The 14,640-nt window shown below is 37.0% G+C and overlaps 1 protein-coding gene across 1 annotated transcript in view; it reads left to right on the top strand.

Moving 5' to 3' along the window:
- Window positions 1-14,640, top strand: part of FMN2 (formin 2) — a 381,705-nt gene that overhangs the window by 200,578 nt on the left and 166,487 nt on the right. The gene's annotated exons all lie outside the window — the stretch shown is intronic.

Raw genomic sequence — 14,640 nt, forward strand, 5'->3', positions numbered from 1 at the left:
ACTGTTATGCTCTCTGCTTCTACGAGTTCAAATTTTTTAGATTCCTTATTTGTCGCGTCTAGCTTATTTCACTTAGCATAGTGCCCTGCAGGTTCTCCAGGTTCATCATTCATCTGTTATGCTGCAAATGGCAGGATTACTTTCTTTTTTATGCCTGAGTAATATTCCATTGCGTATTTGTACCACATTTTCTTTATCCATTCATCTGCTGATGGACCCTTTGGTTGGTTCCGTATCTTGTCTGTTATGAGTAGTGCTGCAGTGAACATAGAAGTACAGATACTTCTTCAACATACTTATTTCATTTCCTTTGAATGTATATTCAGAAGTAGAATTGCTGGATCATATGGTAATTCTGTCTTTAATATTTTGAGCAACACCTACACTGCCTTTTGTGTGTGTGTGTGTGTGTGTGTGTATGTGTGTGTGTGTGTGTGTGTGTGAGATGGAGTTTCTCTCTGTCACCCAGGCTGGAGTGCAGTAGTACAATGTCAGCTCACTGCGACCTCCACCTCCCTCAGCCTCATAAGTTGCTGGGATTACAGTGATATGCCACCACCTCCAGCTAATTTTTGTATTTTTAGTAGAGACGGGGTTTCACCATGTTGGTCAGCCTGGTCTCAAACTCCTGACTTCGTGATCCACCCGCCTTGGCCTCCCAAAGTGCTGGGATTACAGGCATGAGCTGTAATCCCACCATGCCTGGCCTACACTGCTTTCTATAATGGCTGTACCAATTTACATTCCCACCAACAGTGTGCCCGGGCTTACCTTTTTCTCCACGTCTTCACCAACACTTATCTGTTATCTCTCTCCTAATGGCCGTGCCAACAGGTGTGAAGTCATAGCTCACTGTGGTTTTGATTTGCATTTCTCTGATGATCTGTGATCAAATGCTGTTATTGTCACCCCTATTTTATATGAGGAAAGTTAGAGAGGTTACATGACTTACTCAGGGTCACATGGCTAGTGTTATGGTAAAGCTGGGATTTCGTTGATTCTGCCTCTGTTTCTCTATACTGCTACAGTTTATTTCACCAAATGGCAGGACATTTAGCTTTTCTTTTATGTAGTACTTTTTTTTTTTTAACAAAGGTGGCAGAGAAGGGAGTCAGATATTGGAAGAGAATAACCATAGCACAATATAGTTAGTGCCATTGGGGAGTGCAGTATGAGATGTCTTTAGCTAGGATGTGACATTAAATGTATTGATTCAAGTAGTAAGAAGGCAGGATTTTTTCAGGGCTTTTGATTATATTTAGGGTAAAGTCTTAGTGTGGTCCTATTTGGTGTCTAATATCTTTGAGTGCCTTTTTTTTTTTTTTTTTTTTTTTTTTTTTTTTTTTTTTTTGTCTTCTGTTCTTGCATTTGATCTGCCTGGTATTTAAGCTCTGCTCTTTGGGGCATGGTCTTAGTTGGTCCTTGACTTTTCTGTCTCAAGTCAATTAATTTTTGGCTCTGGGGAGACCCAAGTGGTGAGCAGGATGCAGACGGTTTTCCTCAATCACTCCCTTGAGGACCGTGCGTTAGGCCTGCTCATTCATTCTTGAGTTTGGTTCTTTTTAAACTTACGTTATATGGTGGTCTCACCTGTGAGATTGAGACCGATGTAAGATGAAATATTTATCATGGTGCATTGTATAGAATCTGTGGACCAAGTGTTAGAATTGGTACCCATTAAGCATGGTGAGCGTAAGCATTCAGTGAAACTGAGTCATAAACATAGATTGAGAGGGAAGATTTGAGGGATTTATTATATAGTTGTCACTATGCAAAGGACAACCTGGAAAAAGTAAATCATGCATTTAGTATATTTGTGTTCCAGTGAAATTAGTATTTAAAATACAACCGTTGGGATGTACAGAGAGTTTTCATTTCTCTTGAGGCTTTCTTACTGACCCTCTCCCAACCAGGAGGGCCATATGGAAGAAATGAGCACATACCAGGGGAAAGTAATTTTTTCAGCAGGTCGTAATGATTTAAGATGTTGGTGTGTGTGTGTATCTGTCTAACTTGCACATGTATTACATGTACATTTTGTGTATACATGGTATGTGTGTGTATCTACATGTGTGTATGTGTATCAAGGAATGAATGTCTTATGTAAACCTGGTGTATTTATGTATAGAAATATATCCAGAAAATACAGAACACTGAAGACAACTATATGAGGGATGTTTATTGTATACTGATTTAGAATATTTTATTTGAGAGTTTTTAGACTTTCAAAGTAAAGTAATATCACAAAATATAAATTTATGACTCATGACAAACTGGATAGCTATTCCGAATCTTGTCTAACTCAATGAAAGTAGAGTAAGTCCTGTGTCTTCGTCTGTTTGGGCTGCTATAATGGAACACCAGAGCTTAAGTGGCTTTTGAACAAAAATTTATTTCCTGCAGTTTTGGAGACTAGGAATTCCAAGATGAAGGCACTGCCAGGTTTGGGATCTGGTGAGGGCCCACATCCAGGTTCATAGACTGCGGTGTTCTTGCTGTAACCTCACATGGTAGAAGGGACGAGGGAGCTGCTTAAGGTCTCTTTTACAAGGGCACTGATCTCATTCATGAGGGTTCTGCTCTCATGACCTCATCGCTTCCAAAAGGCTCTACCTTAATACCATCATGCTGGGGATAAGGTTTCAATGGAATTGCCGGTAGGGCATAAACATTCAGTATATAGTATACTAGCTGGTGCTGGTTAAACTTGTGGTTTTTAAAAATGTTTATTGCTGCTTGTCTTAAACTTGAAGGTTCAGACTTTCATTGTGTCAACAAAACCATTTTTCATGGGAGGGTGATTCACAATTGTATTCGTTCAGGTAGTACCAGGTTAGCCCTCTGCAGTACAGGAACGTGAAAATCCATTCTGAACAAAAGTTCATAGGACATACTTTATATGCCAATAATACATATATTGCAAATTCCTGATTAATATCTATTAAAAAAATAAGTCCTGGGAAAGCAAAAGTAGTTGTTTTATCCACAGCACTAGCTCCAGAACCTAGAGTTAAGTAGTATTGGGCACAATTCTTCCCTAAATGTCTTGTGTATCAGGGGTCCCCAACCCCAGGCCAAGGACCAGTAGTGGCCTGTTAGCAACTGGGCCACACAGCAGGAGGTGAGCCACTGGTGAGTGAGCATTAATACCTGAGCTCCACCTTCTGTTAGATCTGCGGTGGTATTAGATTATCACAGGAGCTAGGAGCACAAACCCTGTTGTGAACTGAACGTGCAGGGAATCTAGGTTGCATGGTCTTTAGGAGAATCTAATGCCTGATGATCTGAGGTGGAATGATTTCATCCCCAAACCATCCCCCCCACCCCAGGTCTGTGGAAAAATTATCTTCCACAAAACTGGTCAATGGTGCCAAAATGGGTGGGGACCGCTGCTGTCTGTGTAAGACATTGCTGAAATCTTACAGTGCTGCTTTCTTCCTTTCCTGAGAACTCTCCATTTTTTGCTTTATGTTATCTTTGTATATGTATATGCCTTATCTTCTCACTTAACTACAAATTCCTTATTAGTCGAATCTTTTTTTTTTGAGACGCAGTCTCACCTCATCGCCCAAGCTGGAGTGCAGTGACATGATCTAAGCTCACTGCAACCTCCACCTCCCAGGTTCAAGTGATTCTCCTGCTTCAGCCTCCAAAGTAGCTGGGATTATAGGCACGTGCCACCATGCCTGGGTAATTTTTTATTTTTAGGAAAGACTAGGTTTTACCATGCTGGCCATACTTGTCTCGAATTCCTGACCTCAGGTGATCCACCAGCCTCGGCCTTACAAAGTACTAGGATTATAGTTGTGAGCCACCACACATGGCTTGAATTTTTATATTCCATATTGAACATTATGATTTGTATAAAATATTCATAACAGTTACACCTTAATTAAACAATGACCTGAGAATAGAAATGTTTTTCCTCTTGGTACTATAATTGACAGAAACGAAAATGGTTAGTCATCATTTACATTTCAAATGCTCTGCTTTTTATAAACATCAGTATGAAAAGAAATCTGGCTTTCTTAAAAATAAGGCAATTACAGAAATATTTCTGCAGAGACTCAGAAGTGATACCTTTACCATGAATAAAGCTAACCATTGCTATGCCAGCAATAATCTGATCATGTTATATGTGATTTTTCAAATAATGGTTTACATTTAAACAGTGATGTTCTATTTTAGGGCAAACTGAGTATATTTGTTTCCTTCTTGTCGATGTAATTGCAGACATGATCGCCCCAGGAGCCCCTTGAATCGCTAAGGAAGCTCTTTCCATTTCCTATATTACCTTGAATCTTTTGAGTGTCCGCTAGACTGAAAAGAAGCTTGAGCTTCCTCTTCTCACTTTATACTAGATAAGGCATACCATGATGAACCCAAGATGGACCTAAGATTTTAAAACTAGTCGTTTATTTTTTAGTGCACAAAGCAGAACAAGTTTTTCTGTGTTTTCAGTTGCTAATAGACTGCATGCTTATGTATAACTAATAGGAATAAGGCAGCATGCTATATGAAGGCACATCTGTGGCGTACCTTGGCTGGAGGCCTTCCTACTTCCTGCAGACTCTCCCCCTACTTTACAGCTATGTAATAGCTAGATTAAAACAGGCCACAATTTCATTTCCATATGACATGAACATGTGTTTACATGTTCCGTCCCTCCTCTGTCACCCCAAATCACACAAGGGTATGCTGGAAGTTGTGGTTCCAATTGCATGAAACCAATATGGTTGCTATTACTAAGGGGACTGGGATTCTGACTACCTCTTTTCATTCATAGTGTTCAGGTGAGGGAGGTCTAGCAACGCAATGTAACTATAATAGAAGTTTTATATGCTCTCTTTGCTGTTTAATCCCATTAAATGACGGTTGAACGCATGAAGAATGAATGAGCCCTTTGAAATGGGAGCTCAGCACAGTAGAACATTTAGGCAACGTGTGATGGCAACTTCTTTTCCATGCATTCTCCTAGATTCCTAACTCACAAGTATAGGAACATTAAGCCATCTGATTCCTATTTACCATTTTTTTCCTCATTTGTCATTGCCACTTTCTCTTTATCTAAAAAATTCTGTGACAATCTTTGTACCCCCTCTGATGTTCAATCAAAGAGCTCTTCTCACTTCGTACTAGTTTTTCTCCTATCTCTCCTTTCTTACAGCATGCTCAGTTGCCCATCAGACTGAAATGAAAACAAAATAAAGAGACATATATAATTTACCTCCTTTTACTCTTTTATTTCTTTCATTGAAATTATTTCTTTCATTGAAATATTTTGTTGAAATTATTTCTTTCATTGAAAAATAGTTATAGAAAGCTTACTAACTGCCATGCAGTTTGGTAAGATCAGTGTTAGGTAGCATATTAGGCACATGCATATTTGGAATGGTTTTTTCTCTTGAATGTTGCTTTTTATCAGTATGAAATATTCTTCTTCACTTTGGTAATACTGTTTGTCTTGAAGTTTATTTTAACTGATATTTAAATAGCTCTTCTATTCTTTTGATGCTTACTGGTTTGCATGTTTGCTTATTTTTTACTCCATCTGTGGGCTTTCGACTTTCCTATATCTTTATGTTTGAATTGCATCTCTCATAGCATGTGTTTGGGTCTGTGTTTTTATTCATTGTGATAATCTTTACTTTCTTGGGACATTTAAATTGTCAGCATTTATCGTAATTGTTGTTATAGTTAGATTTAGTTCTGTCATTTTTTGTCCCTTTAATTCTTTTCTACCTTATTACATGGGGTTGTTTACTTTGTTTTGTTTTTAATTTTATTTCTATTGGTTTTTTAGCTGTGCCTCTTTGTGTTACATATTTTTCAGTTGTTCTAGGAATCACAATGTACATTCCTAACCTTTTACACTCTACCTGAAGTTTTAATATAAAATGTAGAAACTTTGACCCATTTAGGACTTTTTGCTGCCTCTCCTTCTCTATTTAATGATTTTGTTGTGATGTGAGTAGCATCTGTATGTGAGTATAGCTCCACATCACTATAATTTATATTTTAAATAATTAAACATATTTAAATAATGTTTTTCTACATTTAACTACATTTCCCCATTTCTGAAGCTCTTCCTATGTTCGTTAAGACCAAGTTTTCCCTCCGGTATCATTTTTCTTCAGCCTAAGGAAGTATCTTTAATATATTTTGAAAACACATTTTTTTAGTGATGAATTTTCTTTCATCTTAGTTTTTTCTTAATCTCACCTTCATTTTTTGAAGGACATTTTTAAATTGGATATAGAAGTCTGGGTTGACATTTTTTTTTCTTTCAGCATGATAAAGATATCTCAATTACCTCTAATCTACATTGTCACTGATATGTCTGCCATCATTGTTACTTTGTATTAATATATAATTCCCTCTAGCTGCCTTTAAGATTTTTTTTATCAGGTTTTAATCAGTTGTGTCATAATATAAGTAGGTATGGTTTTCTTGTATTATGATTGAGTTTGAGGGACTTTTTGATTCTGTAAAATGATGTTTTTCACCACATTTGAGAGTTTTTCAATCTTTAGTCCTTCAACCTTAAAATATTATTTTGTATGCTGTTCTCCCAGTTTCTCTCCTCTTTGGCTTACTAATGACATACATGTTACATTATGAGTATTTTTTCACAGGTTCCCTGAGACTCTGTTCATTAGGTTTTGCAATAATTTTTTTCTTTCTGTTCACCATATTGTGTACTTTAATCTTTCTTTTGTCATCTTTATTCTTTTATCCAACCTCTCCAATGAAAATATTTCATTTCTAATTTTATAATTTTCACTATAGAATTTTCATTAATTTTTTTTGAGATTCCTTATCTTTTTTAACATTGATAATTTTTATTACAAATTGAATAATTTATGTTCAGTTTTTTAAAAGGCACCTACACACATTTAAATGTAGGCCAGAAATAGAAAAAGAAATTTGCAATAGCTGGTCCCTCATAAAATCAGGATCCAGAAAACAGAAGAATTCTTACATTTATCAAGAGACAAGTCCAAAGAAAAATGAACAAAAGATATAACAAGACAACTTTTAAAAAGTAAACTTGTATGTCCAATAAATATAAGAAAAAGTGTGTATTCTCAATAGTAAGCAAGAAAATGCAAATAAGCCATCAGTAAGATACTTTTTCATCCCCAGTGAGAAAGTTTGACAGTATCAAATGCTGATAATCATCTGAAAAAAATAGTAACTATTATATACTATATTAATATAATTTGGTACAATCTCAATGGAAAGCAATTTGCAGTATCTAATATAATGAGTCCAGAAATTCCGTCCTTAGTCATACATTCTAGAAAAACTCTTTCAAAACTAGTTTTTCATCCATCAGACACATTAGTAGATCCAACATGTAGGTCTAGTCAGATTTGTTTGATACTAAATGTAACTATCAGACAAATTAGCCTAGGTCAAAAGAATTACAAAAATTAATAATTATAGTTTCAAGCTTCTACAGTTTAATTTGTTTCACATAAATATGTTAGCTGACACTTTTTCCATACATTTTTATGCTCTATGTGGATATAAACATAGTACAAATAAAAATAAGATTATATTACCATTATGCAATAATAATATAGAATGATAATTCTATGTAGAGCAAGATTTTTTTTGTTCTTATTCTTTCTATGGCTAAAAAAAAAAAACAAAAACAAAAAAAAAAAAAACAAAAAAAACAAAAAAAAACCAGAAAATTAAGTAAAGAGAAGTGTATTTCCCTTCCTATCCCAGGAAAGTAACTGAGCATTTTGTACCCCGGGGCTGAGCTCTCCTGCCTCAGATGATCTTTGGGGACTTTGGATTTTCTTGATCACAGAGAATTTGCTTTGTCTTCATCAACTGAGAGAGGCTAATTCTAAGAATTAAAGTGGCTAATGTGCTCAGATCTTTATTTCTTCATACAGCTTTGAGTTATGGTCTAATGTCCTGTCATTTCATCCTGCAGGACTCTCTTGAGCATTTCTTGCTGTGCAGATCTAGTGATAGTAAACTTTTTCAGATTTAGTATATCTGGAATGTCGTAATTTTTTCATCATAGCCAAAGGATAATTTTACCGGATATAGAATTCTTGGTGGACACTTTATTTTGTTTTAGCACTTTGAATATATCGGATCACTGCCTTCTAGTCTCCCAAGTTTGTGACAAGAAATCTGCTGATATTCTTACTGAGCATTTCTTGTGTGTGACCAGTTGCTTCTCTCTTGCTGGTACTGATATCCTCTCTTTGAGTTTGTCTTTCCAAAGTTTGATTATAAAGTGTCTCAGTGTAGGTCTCTTTGGATTAATATCATTTTGAGTTCCTTAAGCTTTTTGGGTGTTTATGTTCACATCTTTCATCAAATTGGACAAGTTTTCAGCCATTATTTTTAAAAATGTCCTTTCTGTCCCTTTCTCTCTTTTTCTTCTAGGACTTTCATGATGGATATTTAGTCAGCTTGATGGTGTTTTACAGCTTCCTTAGGTCCTCTTCACTTTTCTTCCATTTTTCTCTTTCTGTTCTTTAGACTTGATGCTTTCTGTTCCATCTTAAAGTTCATGGATTCATTCTTTTGCCTCCTCAAATCTGTCTTTAAATTCTCTTAGTGCATTTTAAAATGTTAGTTATTGCAGCTTTCAGTTCTTTTCAGTTATTGTATTTTTCAGCTTCTTTTTTTGTTTCTCTGCAGGTTTTATGTCTCTTTATTAATATTGCCATTTTGTCTGCACATTGTTTTCTTGACTTTCTTTAGTTCTTTGAGCACATTTAAAACAAATTTTTAAAAGTCTTTGATTTTACTCTGCCATCAGGTCTTTTTCAGGGATAATTTTTATTGATTTATCTTTGTCCTTTGAATGGTTCATACTTTTGCTTCTTTGTATGTCTTATGATTTTCGTTTTTATTTTGAAAAGTGGACATTTGAATTTAATAATGTAATTCCAGAAATCACATGCTCCTTCTTCCCAAGGGTTTGCTGGGGTTTTTACATTGTTTTTATTTATTGTTTTTGGATTTTTGTAGTTTTTGTGCCAAGGATAAGGCTGAAGTGTAAACTTAAGCTCTTCTCTGGGCATTTTTCAGCCTATATCTCTCCCTGGGCATGTATGGTAGCTTTCTAATTTTCCCCATATATACAGTTGCTTTTAAATGTCCTAATCTTTAATGTCTGGCTTCCAAAAAGTGGGAAAGAAAAAAGGAATCACAGGAAAAAGAGGGCTCTACCTTTTAATCCTCCAGCTGTCACTTCAGCCACATAAGGATGGGCAAGCTACAGTGTGGGGACAGAGGCTCAACAATGGCCTCCTGCTTCTTTGTTTGCACCTGTGTGATCAGAAGGAGTAATCAGGGATCAGAGCACAGATCCTTTATGTTTGGAAGATGAGGGGATTGGGAGGCTGGCCCACTTTGACTTCTGCAGGCTGTGTGCTGGTTGCTTCAGGAGCACATGCACAGCTGCCTGCCACAGGGCTGGGATTTGGGGAGAGGTAGCTGCTAATCTGCTAAGGGCTGACATTGACCCAAGTTAACTGTAATTTAAGCTCCAAGCCTTTCTTTGGAAGTTGTAAGCCCAACAATAGACCTCAAAGTTGCCAACAGATTCTGCTAGTACAATTGTTGTCTAGATAGGGAAATAGATCCCTGGTAATTTCTACTTTACTGTCTTCCTAGAATCCTTTCCTGGGGTTTCTAATTTTTTCATTCATTCTTAATTTATTTTGGTTCATATCATGGAGCGTAGTTATAGTAGCTGCTTTCCTACAGCCATTGTCTGATAATATGAACATCTGGGTTATCTTGAGGTTGGCATCTGTTGATCGTGTTTTCCTTTGTGATTTAGTCACATTTTCCTCTTTTTTGACACATTGGTTAATTTTGCGTCTTGGACAACATAGTCTGTGTAGCTGTATTCAATCATTTCTTTTCTGCACAAAACTTAACATTTAAATGAGCTTATTACTCTCTCTAATACAAGATACACAATCTAGGTTTTGTTGAGAAAGAAATTTGTTCATTTTTGAAAGTATGCATTTCTCAGTATTGTGTTTTTCAAACTGGGTTCAGTGAAACACTATTGTTTTCTTAGTCTATAATAAAAAACATGTTACATAATCAAACAAGTTAAAAGTAAGGTAATCAAATAAGTTAAAGTTAAAAATAAAACTGTGCAGAGCCATAATATATGCATAATAAAGTGGTAGTTTCCAAATGGAGGACGATTTAAACTGTATTCTTCCTTCAGTTAAATTATTAATCTAGGGAAAACAATAGTATTACATGGTTTGGAAAATGCTACTATAGTACCGTCAAAATAAATCCAGAATTGCAGAAACATAGCTATTGTATAATGCCAAATGTACAATATAAAGTATATTTTTAATTTAACATAGTTACTATTTTATTTGTTACCAGATAATTGCATGTATGTCCCTTTTTTGTATTTCTTACACTCATACTTCTTGTCATAAGAATTATTACATGAAAAGGTCATCTTAGTAGGGTAGCATAATTTTTGTAAGAGGATATAAACCATTTGTAAGAGTCATTATTTGTACAGTTTTCTAGAATAGATATACTTACCCTTTTTGGTTTTTGTTTTTTGTTTTTTTTTTTTGAGATGAAGTCTTATTCTGTTGCCCAAGCTGGAGTGCAGCGGCATGATCTCAGCTCACTGCAACCTCTGCCTCCGGTTCAAGTAATTCTCCTGCCTCAGACAGGTGCACACCACCATGCCCAGCTAATTTTTGTATTTTTAACAGAGACAGTGTTTCCCTATTTTGACCAGGCTGGTCTTGAACTTCTGACCTTGTGATCTGCTTGCCTTAACCTCCCAAAGTGCTGGGATTAAGGGTATGAGCCACTATGCCCAGCCCCCCCCCCACACACACACGTATGTATTTTTTAAAATCTGTTTTAATTTTAGATTCAGAGGATACATGTGCAGCTTCGTTACAAGGGTATATCGAGTGGTGCTGAGGTTTGGGCTTCCATTAATCCCGTAACCCAGAAACTGAACATAGTACCCAATGGGAAGTTTTTCAGTCCTTGTTTCCCTCCCTCCCTCCCTCCTTTTGGAGTCCCCAGTTTCTGGTGTTCCCATCTTTATATGAACCCAAGACTTAGCTCCCACTCGTAAGTGTGAATGTGAGATACTAGATTTTCTGTTTCTGCATAGAATAACAGTCTCTAGCTGCTTCCATGTTTTTGCAAAGGACATGACTTTATTGTTTTTATGTCGTTGTCGTATTCCATGGAGTATATGTACCACATTTTCTTTCTCCAGTCCACTGTTGATGGACATCTAGGTTTATTCCATGCCTTTGCTATTGTGAATGGTTCTGTGATGAGCATACAAGTGCCTGTGTCTTTTTAGTAGAATTTCTTTTCCTTTGAATATATATTCTGACTGATGAGATTGCTGCATTGAATGGTATTTCTATTTTTAGTTCATTGAGAAATCTCCAAACTGCTGTCCACAGTGGCTGGGCTAATTTGCATTCCCACCAACAGTGTATAAGCATTCCCTTTTCTCCACAAACTCCCTATCACCTGTTATTTTTTGACGTTTTAGTAATAAGCCCTTCTCACTGGTGTGAGATGGCATCTCATTGTGGTTTTGATCTGCATGTTTAGTCATGTGAGCATTTTTTCTCATGTTTGTTAGCTGCTTGTTTATCTTCTTTTGGGAAATGTCTGTTCTGTGTTCTTGCCCTGTGCCACTTTTTAATGAGGTTCTTTTTTTTTTTTTTTTTTTTTTTTTTTTGGTGATCCATTTAAGTCCCTTATAGATTCTGGATATTAGTCCTTTGTCAGATGCATAGTTTACAAATATTTTCTCCCATTCTGTAAGTTATCTGTTTATTCTTATTGAGAGTTTCTTCTGTTGTGCAGAAGCTCTTTGGCTTAAGTCTCATTTGTCTATTTTTGTTTTCATTGCATTTGCTTTTAGGGTCTTCCTCATAAATTATTTGCCTAGACCAATGCCTAAAAGAGTATTTCCTAGCTTTTCTTCTGGAATTTTTATAGTCTAAGGTCTTAAGTTTTTAAATCCCTCTGGAGTTAGTTTTTATATACAGTGAGAGGTAGGGATCCAGTGTCACTCTTCTGCATATGGTTAGCCAATGTTCCCAACACCATTGATTGAATAGAGTGTCCTTTCTCCATTGTTTATTTTTGTTGACTTTGTCAAAGATGAGTTGGTTGTATGTATGCAGCTTTATTTCAAGGGTCTCTATTCTGATCCATTGATCTGTGTGTCTATTTTTATACCATGCTGTTTTGGTAACTGTAGCCTTGTAGTATAGTTAGAAGCCCAGTAATATGATACCTCTGGTTTTGTTCTTTTTACTTAGGATTGCTTGGTTATTTGAGCTCTTTTTTGTTTTATGTGAATTGTAGAAGAGGTTTTTCTAGTTCTGTGAAAAATGATGTTGGTAATTTGATATTAATAGCATAGAATCAGTAGATTGCTTTGTGCAGTATGGACATTTTAATGATATTGATTCTTCCAGCCCATGAACATGGAATACTTTTCCATTTGTTTGTGTCATCTGTGATTTCCTTCAGCAGTGTTTTGTAGTTCTCCTCATAGAGATAATTCACCTTCTTGGTATTCCTAGGGATTTATTTATTTATTTATTTATTTATTTATTTATTTATTATTGTGGCTATTGGGTACATATGTAGTTTTGTTTTGTTTTTTTTTGTTTGTTTGTTTTTTGTTTTTTTGTTTTTTTGTTTTAATATTCTGTGTTAAAGAGAAAAATCAATGTGAGGGAAAGGATGTTGCCCAGGATGGTGGATACAATTTTAAATATGGTTGATTTGAAAGATGTCATTTGAAATAGGAATTGCAGGAAATGAGAAAGAGAAGCCACGAGTAAATCTGAAGTGTGAGTAAGTCTGATGTATTCAGGGAACAGCTAGAAGCTCACACAGCTAAAATGGCTCAAGGGAGGGAATCATAGTAGAAGTTGCTTAGAGATAAACTGGTGGGGACCAGCCCCTCTAGGGACTTATAGAACTTTGTAAGACTTTGAATTTTTCTCTGAGTAAAATGGGAAGTTAACACAGACTTTTGGCTAAAGGATTCATGTTTTAGAGCTTGTCCAACTTGCCTTATTTTATTGTTGTTGTTGTTCTGTTTTGCTTTGTTTCAGGCTTTTAACAGCCTGGAGCCATGGTTTTTAGTTTCTGTGTCTAGTGATAAGCAGAAAAGAGGCATGAGGTCTGTAATCCCAGTACTTTGGGAGGCCACAGTGGGCGGATCACAAGGAAAGGAGTTCGAGATCAACCAGACCAACATGGTGAAACACTTTCTCTACTGAAAATACAGAAACTAGCTGGACATGGTGGCATGTGCCTGTAATCCCAGCTACTCAGGAGGCTGAGGCAGGAGAATCACTTAAACTCGGGAGGCGGAGGTTGCAGTGAGCCAAGATTGTGCCACTGCACTCCAGCCTGGATGACAGAGCAAGACTCCATCTTAAAAAAAAATAAAAGCAAAAATAAAATAAAATAAAAAAGAGGGATGAGGAAGAGGCTTTACTGGCCCAACCAGAAACAGAAACTAAGAACCCATGACTGTGTTTTCTCCCTTGGACACCCCTGTAAGAAGCCCTGACAACTAGGAGGAGACTATGAGAAGCAATGTGGAGTGTCAGAGACCTTTCAGAGTTAAGAAGAGACGGTAATGGCTTGGAACTCTGTGTATGCAGCAGAGCTGCTGAGAAGTGGTCATATTCTAGAATTATTTTGAAGTATATGCCAGTAGAATTTGGTAATGGGCTGGGTATGGACTGTGAGAGAAAACAAGAAATTGAGAGTGATCCCACGATTTTTGGACTGAGCAATAAGAATGGATTGTCATTAGCTTGATATGTGGAAGCAGTTTGGTGGAAGATTGGGAAGTGAGAATTCTGGTTTGGTTATGTTAGATTTGAGTGGTCTGTTCCTTCATAATGGAGAGGCAGACACAGGAGTCTAGTAGTCTCAAGGCAGAAAGTGGAGAGTGAGGCTGTGAGTGTTAGAAAGCCCAACAGTGTTAGTTCAGCTGGGTCCTAAACCACAGTCTAATGTAAGCAGAAGAGTTTATTATAATGAATGATTAACCTATGAAGGAAGACTACAAGAATGTAGTGATAACTTTAACAGCGCCCTAGGGCTGAGTAAGCATATCCAAGTTTGGATAAGCTTGGAAGAGGGTCCCCTCTCTAAGGCTGGGGTGCAGATCTCACCGGAGAAGGTATGGCTGCAGCCCACTGGTTTACCTGGGCCATAGCTGGTCATATCTCTGGGCAAGCAGGAAACATTTCTGGGGGCAAGTGAGCTCCAGCTCGTGGGCAAGCATGCAGGAGTTAGGATCTACAGTGAACATGAAGCCCAGAGTATACAGTGTGCGTGTTGGGAGGGCCCAGGAAACAATTTTCAGGGTGCAGGTGAGTCGTGGCTGATGTAGGTGCACAGCACATGGTGTCTGCATTGGGGGCAAAGCAGTCACTGAGTCTAGGCTGGGACTGCAAGGCTGCCAAAGGGCTCTGCACTCTGGGTATGCTGCTGGGGTGTGGCAGAGCACCCTCAGATGTCATTATACACCCACCCCGGTGACCAACTGTGCTGCAGAGAAAGCAAACTACATGCCAGAGTCAGGAAGAG

Source organism: Saimiri boliviensis, chromosome 14 (genome assembly GCF_048565385.1).
Source record: "Saimiri boliviensis isolate mSaiBol1 chromosome 14, mSaiBol1.pri, whole genome shotgun sequence".
In the NCBI taxonomy this organism is placed as follows: Eukaryota; Metazoa; Chordata; class Mammalia; order Primates; family Cebidae; genus Saimiri; species Saimiri boliviensis.